The sequence below is a fragment of the Nuphar pumila genome, chromosome 8 (assembly GCF_984573655.1).
Source record: "Nuphar pumila chromosome 8, dmNupPumi1.hap1.1, whole genome shotgun sequence".
NCBI classification, from domain to species: Eukaryota; Viridiplantae; Streptophyta; class Magnoliopsida; order Nymphaeales; family Nymphaeaceae; genus Nuphar; species Nuphar pumila.
Window position 1 is genome coordinate 82,439,741 of NC_143256.1, and position 17,789 is coordinate 82,457,529.

Below are 17,789 nucleotides of genomic sequence, written 5' to 3' on the forward strand. Positions count from 1 at the left end.
AAAACTTCAATTTGCATTTCATTCTAAAGCCCAAATTTCAAAATGGATCTTAGATCCACTTCAATTTTAGACCCCAAATAATGCCCAATATCCACTTTTTTATTCTGGACCCGGACCTTTTGTCCAATTTACTTTTTGTATCCGGATTATCTCATTAGATATCCAGGATCCAATCAATTATTTCTAGATCCATTTCTCATTTTTTGAGATCCAAGATCCATTTTCATCTTGATCTGGATCCAATTTCCAATTTCATCTTCATATCCAGGATCTAGTTTATTCTTTTGATCATTCAAGATCTATTTTAAGTGTTTTTATGCTCGATCCAGGATTCCTTCATCATTTTTTTAAACATGGATCAAACTCATGATCTGAGATACAAATCCATTTATCATTTTCAAACTTCGGATTCAGATTTGAATTCAAAATGTCTTTTGATTTTAAACTTGGGTCCAAAACAAATCTTTTAAATCTAAAACCCAATACTTTATATTGGATATTTTAAAATGATTTTTTAGAAAAATACCTTTTTCAAGATATCATATTTGGATCTGGATTAGGTTTCTGATTTGGATTTCATCAAGCATGTACTGTGAAAGCGGATCTTAGATCCAATTTGATCCAAAAGACCCACTTAAGTGGTGTCACTCTTGAATCATCCCTGTCACATTAGTCTTGTTTTAAAACTTTGTTTTTCACCTTTTATTCCTTTGTTTTTAACTTTGATTTTAAAACTTCCTTTTAAAAATCCTTTTGAATGCTTTTAAAATCCAATATGGGGCCCACTTAGGTGGCACCACATTAGGGTTCCTTTTAGGGTTTTAGTTAGTTTAAAACCATGAAAAAAATGAAAACAAAGGTTAGTTAAAAAACCAAAAGCTAAATTTCCATTAAACCCCATTAAGAAAATTACCCTCTTTAAACCCTAATTAAGTTTTAATTAGACTAATTAGGGGGAAACCTCTAGAAACCCTAAATTTCAGCCCCAAACTTCTATAAATAGAAGCCATAGGGTGGCACCAATCCCAAGGAGGAAGCCTCCAGCCCCTTTCTCTCTCTATCTTTCTCTCCTTTCCCTCTTCCTTCTTCCCCTCTTCTTCTTCCTTCCTTCTTCTCCAAGTAGTCGCCTCCCCTCTAGTGCTCCTCCTCTTTCCTTTGTAGCAGAAAGAAGGAAGATCCTTCTCCATCAAAGGCAAATCTCCTCTCACTCTCATTTCATTCTCTGTTTGCTTTTATTTTGCTGCATTTTCATTTCTATCAAAGCCACCATGAAGATGGAATTTGATCTTCCATAGATCAAATTCCTCTTCAATCGGCTATAGCAATTGCTTCATGACTTTTGTTATTTCAATTTTTTTTGTTATTTCTTTAGTAGATGCATTTCAGTTATAGATTACTGTTTTCATCCATTGAAAATCCAAAAATATTGCATATCTCTCTCTCTTTATTTCATTTTTTTAGCTTAGATTAATTTCTTTTATTTTCTTTTACATTTTGCATGCATTTTGATTATGTCCTCATATTAGCATCATCATTTCAAGGGCTTATTTTCATGTTTTCAATCTAATTTTTTTATGGGATATTCATGAAGATATTTTCATGAATCTTTGAAATTTTCATGAATTTTGGGGATCTGATGACCCACTTTAAAAATCAAGATTCAAAACCTATTATTTTGCACCATCAGGATTTTGGCAGAATCAAGACTGACTTGCCGAAGTGATTTCTCTTTAACCAGAGCTGATCTTTCTGATCCATAAAAATTGGTGTCTTTATGATTAAATCTAGTTTTTTCATGTCAATTTTTAGCAATTTTCATAGTCATTTCATACTTGACTTTGATCAGAAACCAGAACCCTATCATTCTGCATCACCTGAGTTTGCTTAGACCTTAGTTCATTTTGTCAGAGTCATATCTCCCTAATGGAAGATCATTTTCCAAGTCTGTAAAAGGGGTTTTCTTAATTAACATGTTTGTCTTACCTCTGCTAATTTTTAGCAATTTTCGTTGTTGATTTTTTTTTTTATTATTAAAAACCAAAACCCTATCTGCCTGCAATCTCAAGTGTTGATCAGATCTAGGATCAACTTGTCTGAATCATATCTCCCTAATGGGCGATCATTTTCTAGATCTGTAAATAATATTTTCTTCATTTACATGTCTAGTTTATCTCTGCCAATGTTTAAAAATTTCTATGATCATTTGTTAATTCATTTTTGTTGAAAACCGTGACTAGTTACAAAACATTATGTATCGTAATAGGTTTAATTACTAAGATAGAACAGTGACTCTGCAGAGTCACCATGAGAAAACCAAAATAGATTTTCCATTAATGTAAATTGGAATAGTTTTATAATTGTTTCAAACAACTCTTCCCATAAATTTGGGAGAAATTGAGTTATTTTAGCCCCTAAAACACCCAAACTACGGAAACTTGTCTGTTAAATTCAATCTCCTATTTCTAAAATTTAGTTCTCTAATGTTTCATTAATATCTCACGATTTAGAAATGATTTTCATATTTTGTAAAATGAAGATGTTTCTCTGACTTGTCTTAAATCTATGGACTCAATTTGGGCTTGAATTGAGTTTTTTTAGACCTCTTTTCACTCGAAACACTCTGATAGGTTCTCCTATAAATTTTATTTCTGCAAGTTCCTATTTTAGTTTGATAGAAGACTCTAATTCAGGTTTTTCTTTAATGATTTATCAAATTTTTAAATTCTATATTGTTCCTTAGGTTGTTAAGAGTCTTCATACCAATTTTCATAAATTTCCATGGTCATTTAGTATCTCATTCATTGCATTTTCAAAACCGATTTTCTAAAAAGTCATAATTTTGCTAAAACAGGGGCAAATTAGGCATTTTCTCACTTAATTCCTCAATTTCGAATATTATTTTTATGATTTAAAATTTTGAAAATGTTTTTAATCATATTAACAAGCTCTCTAATCAATTTCATAAACTTTTGAGCTTCCATGTGATATATATTTTAAAATTCTTTTCAAAAACCCTAATTTTAAGGCCATAGTCTTAATTTTAGGGGTATTTTGATCATTTTGCCCATAATTTCGAAATTCATTTTCCAAAATAGGTGCATTTTGATAGTTTATCAAATCATTCATTCATCTTTTATCTCATTTATGATTTTGATTTTATGAAAAGCATGGAAAATGCTTATTTCTGGAAAATATCTTTCAATTTTTTGATATTGTTGGATAAATCCAGAAATGCCTAAATTTTTTCACTAATATGTTTGCTAATTTTGCAGGAAAAGCTCAAGATGATATTCTCCTTTATTTTCTCTTTTATTTTATTTTATTTTATTATTCAATTATTCGATGTAAATTATAATCAAATATCAGAAATAGTGGAAATTTCCCTTTCTGCATTAGATAGATTGTATTTGTATATAGTTTTATTTCTTAATATTAAATGCTATGGTTTGTCATACACATATTTCAAATTCTACTATGAACAACATGAATGAAACATGCACATTCTTCTAAGAAGTTGATAAACTTAATAGAATTCATGTTTATGGCCATAGTCAGAATACAAATAAATTCAGATTTATTAATTTCTTTTAAGTTACGAAAAGCCTACACTCTTAGGCTATTTTCAAAAATCATTATATATTTTGAAAGATTTTTCAAGATATTTTGAATTTAATAAGATGTATTTTAAAACATATTTGTGGCCATAGTCATGGATATATGGCAAATTCATCTTTATTAAATTTAGTAAGGCACAATCTCAATTTTAAATTCAATTTCAATTTCAAAGTAATTTCAATTTCAATCTAATTTTGATTTCAAATTCCAATCTCAAAATAATTTTCAAGTAATTTTGAAGTGATTTTCAAAATATTTTTAAAATCATTTTTAAATCAATTCCAAGATATTTTCCAAAGGATTTTCAAAATATTTTCAAATCATTTCAGAATAATTTCAAGTTATTCTCCAAATGATTTTCAAAATATTTTTCAAAGTTAATTTCAAAATGATTTTAAGATATTTTCCAAAGGATTTTTTAAATACTTTCAAATTAATTTTGAAATCATTTTTTCAAATATTTAATTTTGAATTAATTTTGATCTAATTTCCAAATATTTTCAAAATAATTTTAAATTAATTTCATTTCAATCCAGTTTCCAAATATTTTCAAAGTAACTTTGAATCAATTTTGAAATCATTTCCAGTCAATTTTAAGATATTTTCAAGCAATTTTCCAAAGTATATTTCCAAAACAATTTTTGAAATCACTGGGGATTCAACTTTGAAAATTTTCAAGGTAATTTCAAACCAGAGTAATTTTCAAAGCATGCATCATGTTTTAAAAACAACAATTTTCAAAAATCATAGCACATGTATGATTCTTTCTATATTTTAGGATTTGGAATAATTACTTAGGCATTTTAAGCAAAGTAAGGCATACAATTCAATCTTTGGTTCAATTACCCCTGGTAAAGGCGTCATGAACGGTTGAACCTCGTACTGACAGGCGAATCCCATTTCCCATTTTTTCCAGCATTTTTAAAAAATGAAGGCGAGTTTTTCAAAATCTTTTTCAAAAAGGTCAAGTGGACTTGTGAGAGTTTTATAAAAATTTTGCAACGATCACAGGTTTGGCAACCGTGATAGGATCTGTCTTCGTGTGATGAAACTTATGCCTTGTCTAAATCAATTGTCTAAGTTACTATTCCATAAATGTGAGCACTTTGCTTGTGAACTTAGGAGCCTAGACTCTGACCTAGCTGACATTTGATGCATATAGGCTTAGGCATGGTTTGGTAGGACCAATTAAGGAGATCTGTTCATGCTCACTTAGACTTAGGTCAAATATAACCCTCCTCAATCTAGGTTTGAATGCAAACCTTGTATGCAAGTGTATGCTCTCTTATTTTAAATATCTTTCTTAGGCCTTTGCATTAGAGCCATCTCATTTTTTTGCATGCTTGACTCATATTTTAAAACCATCCCTTGCCTATGTTATTTCGGCCACCACATTGTTGAGCTTTCTCCCTGAACTATAGTTTGGGACAAAACCTCACAACTGGGCCACTTATTTGGGCTAATAACCCCCTGCCACGTACCAAAGGCCATAGTCCTAAGTATATCGACAAGCGCTCAAGGATGTTGAAAAACCATACCCTTAGAACCATGAAGATATTTTATGCCACGTACATTGAGCTTCGGCTCGAGTATATCAACGTATCTTGATTGGACACAGATGATCAGAACCCTTAGAGTTGGGGTAGAGTCCTACAAGCCTTTTCAAAATTTGCATAATAGATTCAGGTTTTAGGGAGTGCTGTGGCGCATCTTTGTTTGTGCAACTTTGTTGTGATTCTGTAATTCTTACTTATATTTTCAGAATAATTTTTCTCAAACCCTGGCGATCTTTTCTAAATTCCTCCATATTTTTTTTCCAAAACCCCAGGCGTATACCTTTTTCCTTCCTTGTCATTCTGGATCTTGGATCTTCAATCAATTTTGTCCTGCCTGCTATTTTATTCAATAAATCTTATATTCTCTCATCATTCTGATTCTCCTTTTCCTCTTCCCCAGTGTATCCCAATGGCATCCTATCAGAGTGATACTATCTTTCCTGAAGGCCATATCTCATATGAGATAAGGCAAGGTCTTCCAGAACATCGGATCCTGAATACCGGTCCTTTCCTTCCTTTGTGGTACTATTCTTGGTTCACCACCTTCTCTCATATGTTTTTAGACCATTTAGAGGACTGCAGATTAGAACTAGCATCAACAATAGGCAAGCAAATCATGAACGACAATCTCATCCAAGCCCTGGTAGAGCGATGGAATCCGCACTCCTGCACCTTTTGGTTTCTGTGGAGAGAGATGACTCTGCTCTTGGATAAGTTTTTAAACATTATGGGATTACCGGAGCCAGTTGGTCAGCCAAATGATCCCATCGAGCAACAATTTTTTATCAATGTCAAGGGATTGGATGTTCGATATGCTCTAGCTTAAATGACAGAACGTAGGTCTTGGCCACTCGTTGAAGCTTATAGAAATCAGTTCGTTGATCTGTTTAAGATCTACCGCAAGTATGGAGCATACAAAGAAGTCAACACCTTTTCAAGAGCAGCCAAAGAAAGAATTCAGCATGCCATGGTCCTATGCACAGTAGGTTTGGTTTTCTTCTAGGACGGTCAAAATTTTGTTGATATCAGAGTGGTCCAGCTTCTGTGAAGGTGGGGAAGTCAGCAGACTTGCCGCCTCTCAATTGTCATGGCCACTCTAGCCTTTCTTTATTGTGGTCTGACCTACTTCACTCTTGGTGATTCAATTCTGGTGGAAGGGTGTACCTATGCATTGCAATCCTAATTTCTCTGGCATGTGCCAACCAGGGCCAGCTCCTTCAGATACAATGGCATAGAGCCCCAACCTACTCCTCAGTACCGTGCCCTGATTGAGAGTCTGCATAAAGATGAGATCCTTTGGGACTACTTTAACCGCCAGAAGTCACCTCCTCGCTACACCTATGCGCATGGCAAGCATTACAGATTGCTTGGACTTTTCTTTTGTATCGACTACCAGCCAGAGAGGTGTGTCAGGCAGTTCTCGCAGCGATAGAGGTGTGTCGATACTCGTTTGTTATCAGGAGTCATGCCAGAGTTCGATCTGAAGTCTGCTCAGTGTTCCGACACATATCATTCAGCCAAATACAGTTGGGACTCTTTTGTTACTCTTTCCATCTTTCCGGGGCCCAATGTATCTTTCGATTATCTGGAATGGTACAAGATTGTCTTTCCACCGTCTTTTTGTCTATGATTTTTCATCAATAAAATTTATTTTTCTTCATGATATTTCTTTTTACATCTTCATCATGGTTGACGACCCCACCTGGGTAACAAGGCACATTTTAGTTGTTTACTTTCTTTATCGGGGTAACAATGCAATTATCATATCCCTGTGACCACTCCGTTCTGGGTAACAAAACACTCTTGCTTAATTTTCAGCCTCAATCTTTTGTTCTCTTACTCATCATTTTCCATGGTTGACGACTCCGCCTGGGTAACAAGGCACATCTTAGTTGTTTACTTCTTTTATAGGAGTGATAACGCAATTGTCACAATTTCTTTGACGACCCAATCTCTGGTAATGAAATACCTTTTTCAAATTGTCGACCTAACTCCAAATTCTCATCCATCGTCTTCTTCTTTTTCTCTAAAAAATTTTCCATCATTTTAAACTGTCCCATTTACTCTGCAGAAAGCATTGGCGTCCCCGAGTGGTTCAGATGAGATCAGGAAAGAAAGGCGTACCACCTCAATATCTCAACTACAATAACAACGAGTGAGAAATGGATTCTCTAAGATCTACTAGAGAACGAGGTCAGACAAGCAAGGATGACATCGATCCCGTCATATATCAGTTGTTCAAAAAAATGATGGCTAAAATGATGTCTAAGCAAGCTAAAGCGAGTTTCAGAAAGGCTTCTGCCAAGAAGAAGGCACCTGTCACCTTCTCTAAGATCACCACTAGCAACAACAATAGTAGCAACACGGGAGGTTCTAAGCCTAGCAGAAGCAACAATGAAGGCAAAAGGGGAAATACCTTTAAGCAGGATTATAAGCCTTTTCAGTCGAGCCCTCACCATAAATCAAAGATTCAAGAAAAGCTAAAACACAACAACTGGAGTTTTGACCATGAATTTACTCTCTTGGATTGGTCGCGCGAAGAAATTCTTGAGTATATGCTAGCTCAGAAGATGGTTAAGCTTCCAAAAGTTGTTGATCCTACTATTGTTAAGAGAAGATTTAAGGATCGATTTTATAAGTTCCATTAGACAAGGGGGCATGAAACCGAGCACTCCTTCTTCTTCAAGAATATCGTTCAAGACTGCATCGACAAAAATCTCCTTGTTGAAGACAAAGAAGAGGACTAGCCGACTGTCCTGACCAAGCCTTTTCAATCTAGCTCCCAGTAGAAAGCAAGCACTCAACAGAAGCTAAACCGCGATGGTTGGGGTTATGATCGCAAATTTACTCCTTTAGATCAGCCTCTCGAGAAAGTCCTTGAATACATGTTGTCTAAAGAAATGATCAAACTTCCAAAGATAGTTGATCCTCCAGTTATCCTAGGGAAATGGAATGATCAATTCTGCAAGTTTCATCGAGTAATGGGGCACGATACTGAACGTTGCTTCGTCTTTAAGAATATTGTACAAGATTGCATTGACAAAAAGCTTCTTGTAGAAGATGAGAAGGACAATCAACCAACTACCTTCTATACACCTTTCCCGGCCACTCAAAAGAATGGCGATGTTGATGCTCCCTCATTTCTTTCATTTTGCTTTTGTCATTTTGAAGGAATAATGTAGTCCCAATTCCTTTTATGTTCTTCTTAGTTTATTACTTCAACACTCAGTTACTTGTTAACATTTCATCAATGAAGTATCAATTTTCTTCATATTTAATGATATCCAACATCGCTTTCCTTTGCTACACTGGGGCATCTTTTATTATGAAACTCTGTTTTCACTTCAAATGTCTTGTATGCAGGCATGACCAAACAAAATTAATTTTTATCAATATTTATCAATTTTTATCAATTTTCATCAATTTCCTTTTTCTTCCCATTTAGAATAAGGAACAATCCTGAGACCATCCATAGGAACTATAAGGCTACCTATAGGGTTCATCCAAAATCATCAACTTTTTTTGAATTTTTTTGCAAAATCTCCATCATGATCACTGACAACTTTTAAAGCAACAGTCTCTTTTCAACATCGACCCTCGGGTTGAGTCTCTCTATCAAAACTACTTTTTACCGATCTTTTCAAAATCAACCCTCGTGTTGATCATCTTTCTCAAAATCAACCCTCGTGTTGATCATCTTTTTCAAAACCAACCCCCGTGTTGATCATCTTTCTTAAAATCAACCCTCGTGTTCATCATCATTTTCAAAATCAACCCCGTGTTGATCATCTTTCTTAAAATCAACCCTCATGTTGATCATCTTTTTCAAAATCAACCCTCATGTTGATCATTTAAAAAAAATCAACCCCCATGTTGATCATCTTTCTTAAAATCAACCCTCATGTTAATTATCTTTCTTAAAATCAACCCTCATGTTGATCAACTTTTTCAAAATCAACCCTTGTGTTGATCATCTTAAAAAAAAATCAACCCTCATGTTAATCATCTTTTTCAAAATCAACCCTCATGTTGATCACCTTTTTCAAAACCAACCCTCATGTGGATTATCTTTTTCAAAATCAACCCTCGTGTTGATCATCTTTTTGAAAAATCAACCCCTGTGTTGATCATCTTTTTCAAATTCAACCCTTGCGGTGATCATCTTTTCATCAAAACCAATCTTTTCAAAATGCAACCCTCAGGTTAAGCCTTTTATCAAAACTGGTTTTCCCACTGGTCTCTCCAGAATTGACATTCGGGTTGAATCTCTTTTGTTAAATCCACCTCTCATGCTGGTCTTTTCATCAAATCCAATTTCGTACTGGTCTTTCATAAAATCCATCTCTCACGTTGGTCTTTTCATAAAATCCAGCTCTCATGCTGATCTTTTCATCAAATTCATCTTTCGAGTTGGTCTTAAATAAAAATCTAGTTCTCGCAATGGTCGATAAAAAAAATATCCAGTCCTCACACTGGTCGATCAATAAAAAATCCAGTCCTCTCACTGGTCGATCAATCAAAATCTAGTCCTCACACTGGTCGATCAATCAAAAATCTAGTCTTTGCATTTGTTGATCAATCAAAATCTAGTCCTCGCACTGGTCGATCAATCAAAATCCAATCCTCGTACTGGTCGATCAATAAAAAATCCAGTCCTTGCACTGGTCGTTCAATCAAAATCCAGTCCTCGCATTGGTCGATCAACAAAAAATCTAGTCCTCACACTGGTTGATCAATCAAAATCCCGTCCTCGCACTGGTCCATCAATAAAAAATCCAGCCCTCGCACTGGTCGATCAATCAAAAATTCAGTACTCGCACTGGTCGATCAATCAAAATACAATCCTTGCACTGGTCGATCAATAAAAATCCAACCCTCACACTGGTCGATCAATCAAAATCCAATCCTCACAATGGTCGATCAATAAAAAATCCAGTCCTTGCACTAGTCGATCAATCAAAATCCAATCCTCGCACTGGTCGATCAATCAAAATCCAATCCTCGCACTGGTCGATCAATCAAAAATCCAATCCTCGCACTGGTCGATTGTAAACACCCCAAAATTTTCAAGTCCATTCCAGACATTTCTTTTTGCAGATGCCAAAACCCTGCAGGGCAGTCTCGAGTCTCACCCCTAGGTTTATCCCAATCTAGATATCAGTTTGCCCCGTGTTGACAATAAAATTACCATTTTACCCTTGATTTACCCTTACCCCTTTAGTCAATTAGACTTATCCAAGCTCATTCTAAGTTTAGAAGAGTTAGAATGTCAGACATTTCTAGCCTCCCTAAGCTCACGATGAGTTGTGTCAGTTCATTTGAGCTAATTTCAGTTCATTTCAAGCAAAATAAGCTCATTTGAGCTTGAATTTTAGCTAGACTATCCCCGAGTCAGCCAAATCCAGTAGATCCTATCCTCAAGAGTCTAATCTAAGTTCATCAAGAGTTTGAATGGCCCAGTTCTAGTTAAAAGACACTTTTTACACACTTGAACCTTCATTTTAGCTCATTTGAGCTTAATTTAGTCCAAATTGAGCTAGCCCCAGCTGATTGAGCTAGTGTCTTAGCTCCGATTTTAGTTTATCTGAGTATATCTGACTTCGAATTCAGTTCATTCTAATCCATTCCACTTCAAATTAGTTCAAACCAGTCTAGTACCGTACTTCTGCAGGGCAAAAACCAAAAAAATACAAATTTCTTCAAAACATCATTTCTAACAATTTTTTGAACTGGGACAAGCCCCAAATTTGGACTCGGATGAATTCCTTCATCTAATATTTCATAAATATCCGAGATCCAATTCATTTCAATTGGGATAGTAGATCTAATGCTAGATTTGGTATCTAATTTTCATTCCGAACTTGGATTTCTCATCTGATTTATTCAGAAATCCATATCCAGAGTCCAATTTACCCATTGAACCTGGAATATCCTATCGAATATCTAGGATCCAATTAATTATTTCAGATCCATTTTCAGTCTGGATCCACTTTCTGATCCATTCAAAAGGTTGATTGAATCAATTTCTAAACTCAGATTCATCTAATATCTGAGATTCAATTTCACTTCTTGGATTTTAATCCAGATCCAAGATTCAATTCCATTCTCTAAACTGGATCCAAGATCCAAATCCAAAATTCTAATTTTTATTATGAATTTAGGGTTTTTCCATTTTCAATTCTTTAGAAATCCATATTCAGAGTTCAATTTGCATTTTGAACCAATTTCCTTCAAATCAATACTTAGATCAAATCTTTTTCAAAACCTCAGATTTAGATCCTTTTAAAAATTTGATTTTTATTCTAATTTCAAAATCGATTCTTGAATTTCAAATTCAAATCCACCATTTTGCAAAAATACTTTGAAAAATACCATTGATTCAGTTCATAATTCAATTTGGAATTTGAAATATCAAAATGGATCTAGATCCAGTTTCAAAATCCATTTTTTATTAAAAATGAATTTGGGGATCTCAAATTCAAAATCAAAATCCAATTTGTATTCAAAATCAATTTGAGGATCTCAAATTCAAAATCAAAATTCGATTTTTATTCAAAATCAATTTGAGGATTTTAAATTCAAAATCAAAATCCAATTTTTATCCCAATTTCAAAAATAATCTTTGAATTTCAAATCTAAAGTCAACATTTTTTGCAAAAATTCTAAAAAATTTAATCTGAATCCAGTTTTAACCCAACTTGGACTTTTGAAAATCAAAATTGGAATTTTGAATCCAATTACTTCCAAATTCCCCTTTTTATTTCTCATATTTTATTTCACTTTTCATCTTATTTTTAAAATAAAAAAGAAAAATAAATTTTCAAAGAAGGGGCACCACTTGGCATTCTTGAAGTTAAATGAAAATCAGTTTTAACTCTACTTTTAAAAACATTCTTTTACTTTTAAAAACACACATAGGCATCACTTGTAAGGTGATGCGTGTGTCAAAGTTTTTCCAAACTTTCCCTTTTACCCTTTTGAGAATTTTCAAAAAGACCCACATGGACACCCATTTGCAAAAGGGATGCCACATTTGCATTTTTTAACAAATTGCCATCTTTGCCCATTTGCAAAAAAGGAGAATACCCACATGAGGTTGGCGCCAAGCCTAGAAGATATTTTCTATAAGATAAAAATTATAGTTGATTTAAAATGATTGAAAGTAAGCACATTTGTACAAAAATATATTCCCTCTCCTACCTAGAGTATTACCTTCAATTGGGCTAACTCCGTAGAATCCAGAATCAAAATCAAATTATTGTTGTTGGGTTCCTTCAAGGAAGCTATTCATTTCCTTGATATGAAGAGAAAGGAAAGATATTTTCAGTATCAAAAAAGTAATTAATGAAAGGATATTGATAAAAAAAAATTACATGAATAAAGGTAATTCTTGGTAGATCTGACAGTTTGATATATGGGGTTTACCCATAATGATCTTTTGCACTTTTTTGAGACATGAAAATTGAACTCTCTTGGGGTTTGGCGAGAATTTCATCGCATCAGCCTTCAACTTGGTGATATTCTGATTTTTCCTAAAAGGACACGTTACATACTCCTTCAACTTGGAGATGATTTGAGTCTTCTTTGGTCCCAGGAATTAGATTAATAATATTGTCTCTTTGATTGAAATCTCTTAATGGTAACATTGATCAAATATCTTTTAGGGTTTGGCGGGAGGTTCATCGCATCAACCTTCAACTTGACAATAATTTAAAATTTTCCTGGAAGAATGTGTCACATGCTCCTTCAACTTGGAGATGATTTGAGTCTTCTTTGGCCCCGGGGGTCTAACTCATTCATCAGTCTTCAACTTGACGATGATTAAGAGATCCCTTTAACAGATAGTTAATTGTGCTTGAATGATTGAGGAGATTGAGTGGATTCTTTTTTGCTCAAGATATTTTCATTGTCTTATTACCAAAAGAATGGTCTTTAAAATGTGCCATAACTGCGATCAATATAGATTCACTTATGCCTTTTCAACATCATTGAATTTTCCTCTGCCGGCTATATCGAGGATTTTTCTTCATCCTTTTGGTTGACCAATAGAAAAAACTTGAATTTTGAGTCTTTCTTCTCAAAAGTCTTTGCCCTCTTGGAAGGAATATCGAAGGTAATATGAGGCGAAATTTTGTGCAATAAGAGTTTGAGATCAACAATTGTTTTTTATGATAAATTGATAAAATATTCTTGAAATCCTTGGTGAAAGAGAGTACTTGACATCCAACTGACATATCCATGACTAAATTCTCCTCTCCTTTCCCCAAAGGAGAGACTGAGGCTTGACCCTTACCTGAATGGGTGAAGAATACTCATCTTCGTTGAAGAGGAGGTGTTTGCAAAATGAAACTTTCGAAGAGAAATTAAGTTTTCGTCAAAACTCCTTAATCTTAGGCTTCTCTTATGGAAAGGTGCCCGATTGGATAAGGTCGATAAATAATCATAGAGAAGCAAGTCCATCACACTCTCTTCAAAAATAGGGTCCTCGATGATGGGGTGGCCATGGCAAAAGGTAAGTGGGCCACAAAGAAAGTGAGCTTCCATCGAAACTCACCCTGAAAAGGGGTCTTGATGTAAGGCAAGGTTGTTGTTTTGCAAATAGTTGTCGAAGAAATAAGTCCCTTCAAACTCTCCCTAAAAAAGGGTTCTTGCAGACGATGGTGAATTGCATGTGAAAGGAATAAGCTCCCTCAAACTCTCCCTAGCAAAGGGTCTTTCGCAAGAAAAGGCAATTGATAATTGAGATAGTGAGCTAATTGGAAATGAGTTTGACGCAAATGTTGAATCTTAAAAAACCGTGATTGGCAAATGCAACCCGTGGGTCAGAAAATGATTGACTTTGATAATATTTGTAACCTGAAGGTTTGCTTGATGAAAATTGGTGACCCGGAGGTCTAACTGGTAAAATGGATGACCCGAAGGTCTGCTTGATAAAATTGCCTAACTCGCAGGTTGAATCTTGGAAAAGGAAAAGTCCAACACCAAATTAGATTCTGGAGGAGAGTCCAACATAAAGCTCAATTTCGAAGGTAAGTCTAGTACAAAGTTGGAATTCTAAAGGTAAGTCTTGGTGCAATGCAAAATTCTGGAGGAAAGTCCAGCACAGGGCTGGATTTCAAAGGTAAGTCCTAACACAAAGTTGGAATTCTAAAGGTAAGTCCAATGCAGGGCTGAATTTCGAAGGAAAGTCCACTACAAAGTTGGATTCTGAAGGAAAGTCCAGCATAAAGCTGGATTCTGAAGGAGATTTCAATACAAAGTTGAGTTTAAAAAGGCAAGTTTGAAAATAGGATTTTGGAAAGGGACCAACTTGAAAGTTGGTTTTTGAAAAAGCGGCCAACTCTTGAAGGTTGGATTCTGAAAAGGGCCAGTTTGAAAACTGGTTTAGGAAAATGGCCAGTTTGGAAAAGGAAATCAACTCCAGGGTTGAATTTTGAAAAAGAGACCAATTTTAAAAGGAAATCAACTTGAGGAACTGGTAGGCTTGGCTTTTGAGAAAAATACTCGACCCTAGGGTCAAATTTGAAAAGATTGGTGAAGGTAGTTTTAAAAGGAAAATCAAACCGATGGTGGATTTTAAAATGATCGACAAAAATAGTTTTAAAAGGAGATTCAACCTGAGGGTTGATTTTGAGAAGAACGTCCTCAAGCTATGAGGAAAATTGATAATGTTATTGATGCATTGAAGAAAGAATGACAAATCAAGAAAAGAAATGAGACTACATCGTCCCTTTAAAATGACAGAAGCAAGATAAGAAATAAGAAAGCACTGGCATTGTTAGTTTCTTGAATGATCGAGGAAAGGCTCAGTCAGAACGGCCGACTGGTCCTCTTCTTCATCTTCAACAAGGAGATTCTTGTCAATGCAGTCTTGAACAATGTCCTTGAAGGCAAAGTAGTGGTCGATGTCATGTCCTATTGTCTGATGGAATTTGCAGAACTGATTCTTGAATCCTCCCATGATCGTGGGAGGGTCCGTAACTCTTGGAAGCTTTACTAATCCCTTGGTCAACATGTATTCAAGAACTTCTTTGAGCAGCTGATCTAGAGGAGTGAACTTGCAATCGTTACCCCAACCATCATGCTTTATCTTTGTTTTCTGTTTAAAGTTGGACTGAACAGGCTTGTCATTCTGCTTGAAAGACTTCTCCTTTTGACTTGCATGGTTGTTCTTGCTACCTTTGCTGTTATTGGCATTATTTCTGCCAGAGTTGGCAGAGAAGGTGAAATTTTTCTTCTTCTTTGAATCTTAACTGTTCTTGACGAGGGTGATGCCCTCGTAGACTCCGCTCTCTATTCCCATCTCAAGCCACTCGGCTCGTTCAGTAAGCTCAATGAAAGACTTGGAAGGTAATGTGGAAATAAGGCTTCTCAGAGGATGTGAGAAGTTGTTCAGGATAATTTCGAGTGTGTGCTCCTTTGAGATAGGGTTTTTCATTTTATTGCAGGTGCCCCTCCACCTGCGGATGAAGTTTCTGACTTTTTCATTATCTTTCTGCTTTAAATTACAAGAATGGTTAGGTGTTGGCAGTGCTTTAGTATTAAAAATGAATCGTTTGATTAATAGGTTGACCACCTTATTGAACTCTCGTAGCTCAATCGAATTGATGTGCTTGAAGTATCACTTGGCCGCAGTGCCTTCTAAGCTGCATGGAAAGCATCTAAAGAGTGTGTGATTGTCCCTCCTGAATTGATTGCATTCTGTAAAGAACATGGCTAGATGAGCCTTAGGATCGCCAGTCCTATTGAATTTGAAAAATTTGCTGGGGAGATCTTCCAAACTATCATCCCCTTCAAGGCTATCGTAAAAATCCTTACTAGTGTAGACCTTCTTGCCCTTGTCATGGGCCTGTAGGTCCTTGACCATCCTGGTCATTTCCTTCAGCTGAAGCTGGATCAGATCATCGATTGCTAGCTGTGGCCTTGACTGTTTGGTACACTCAAGCTCTTGAGCACGTTTTTGAAATAATGGAGTTTGGAGAAATGCCTCTTGCTCTTCATCCGAGGCTTCTTCCAAGGAATTTGCCCCTTCAGACTCACTGTCTTGCTGAACCTTCCTCTGGGCAATTTTGATGTGCTTCTTTGCGAGATTGCCCTTGGATTTTGTTCGGGATGACACCTTTTCTAAGCCTGCCTTAGCTTGCTCTGACAGCATCTTGGCCATCATTTTATGGAATAACTCATACATGGCAGGATCGATGTCATCGCTGTCGTGCTGGCTCTGTCCTCTGGTCGACCTTGGGGAGTCCATTCATTGCTCGCTGCTACCAATGTTATACTGAGGTGGCACTGTTTTCTTCCCAGATCTCGTCTGAACCATTCAACAATGCTAGTACTTTCTGTAGGACAAACAGGATGATCATAATAATGGAAAAAAAATTTAGGACAATAATTTTGATGAAAATGATAAGAGAAAAATGATGAGATCAGGTTGACAATTTTGAAAGGATATCCCATTACCAGAGATTGGGTCGTCGCTAGAATTGCGATAATTATGTTGCTACTCTGAAAGAAAATAACAACTAAGGAAATCCTTGTTACCTAGGCAAGGTCGTCAACTCTGATGAAGGTGAAAATGTTGTTTAAAAAATAATTGGAAATTTGGCTGACAATTGGAAGAATATCCCATTACCAAGGATTGGGTTATCGTTGGAATTGCGACAATTGCGTTGTTATTTCGTGAGAGGAAATGAACAACAAGAATATTCTTTGTTACCTAGGCGAGGTCGTCAACTATGAAGAAAATGCTAGTTTTGAAAAGGGATGTCTCTTGACAAGATGATCCATGAAAGATTTTTTTGGAATAAAAAGAGGGTAAAAGGAAGGTGAGCAGACAAGTTCCACTGCAACAATCAGGAAAAATCGCTGAAAAATATGAGAAAGACGAAGTCTAAAAATAGATAGCAAGATTATTGAAGGATTGAAATCTAGGAGAAAAATACATGTTTTTTTTTAGGAGAATAGCATGCATGATCAAATAAGGCCAAAATTTTGAGATCCAAAAGAAAGAAAGGAAAGCAAAATCGCTTGGAGTTTTGAAGAAAAATAGAGGATTTGAAAAATTATCCAGGATTTGAGAAAATTCTTGAAAAATATGAGAAAGAAAAGGGAAAATAATCGAAAATGACTAAGATACATTCATATCACATCCTGCACAATACAAGTATGCACATACAACATTCCCTAAAAGAGTGACTCTACATGCACCAGTTTTGAAATAGTTGTAGGACCCTAATCCTAACTCTAAAGCTCAGATCATCTGTGTCCAATAATGCTATGCCGATATACTTGAACCAAAACCCAATGTATGTGGCATAAAAATATTTTCTCCGGCTCTAGGCTCATGTTTTCCAATATCCTTGAGTGCCTGCTAATATACTTTGGACTATGGCCCTTGGTATATGGCATGGGGGGTCGACCCAAATAGGTGGCCCAGTTGTGAGGCTTTGTCTCAAACGATGGTTCTGAAAGAAAGCCCAGCAATGTGGTGGCCAAGTAAAAATGGGTGAAGTTATTTTTGAAAAATGAACAACATGCAAGAAAACAGAAGGCTCTAATGACCTAAAGAAGTAAAATTTTGAATTTTTTTAAGAAGCAAACAATGTTTTCAATTAGATC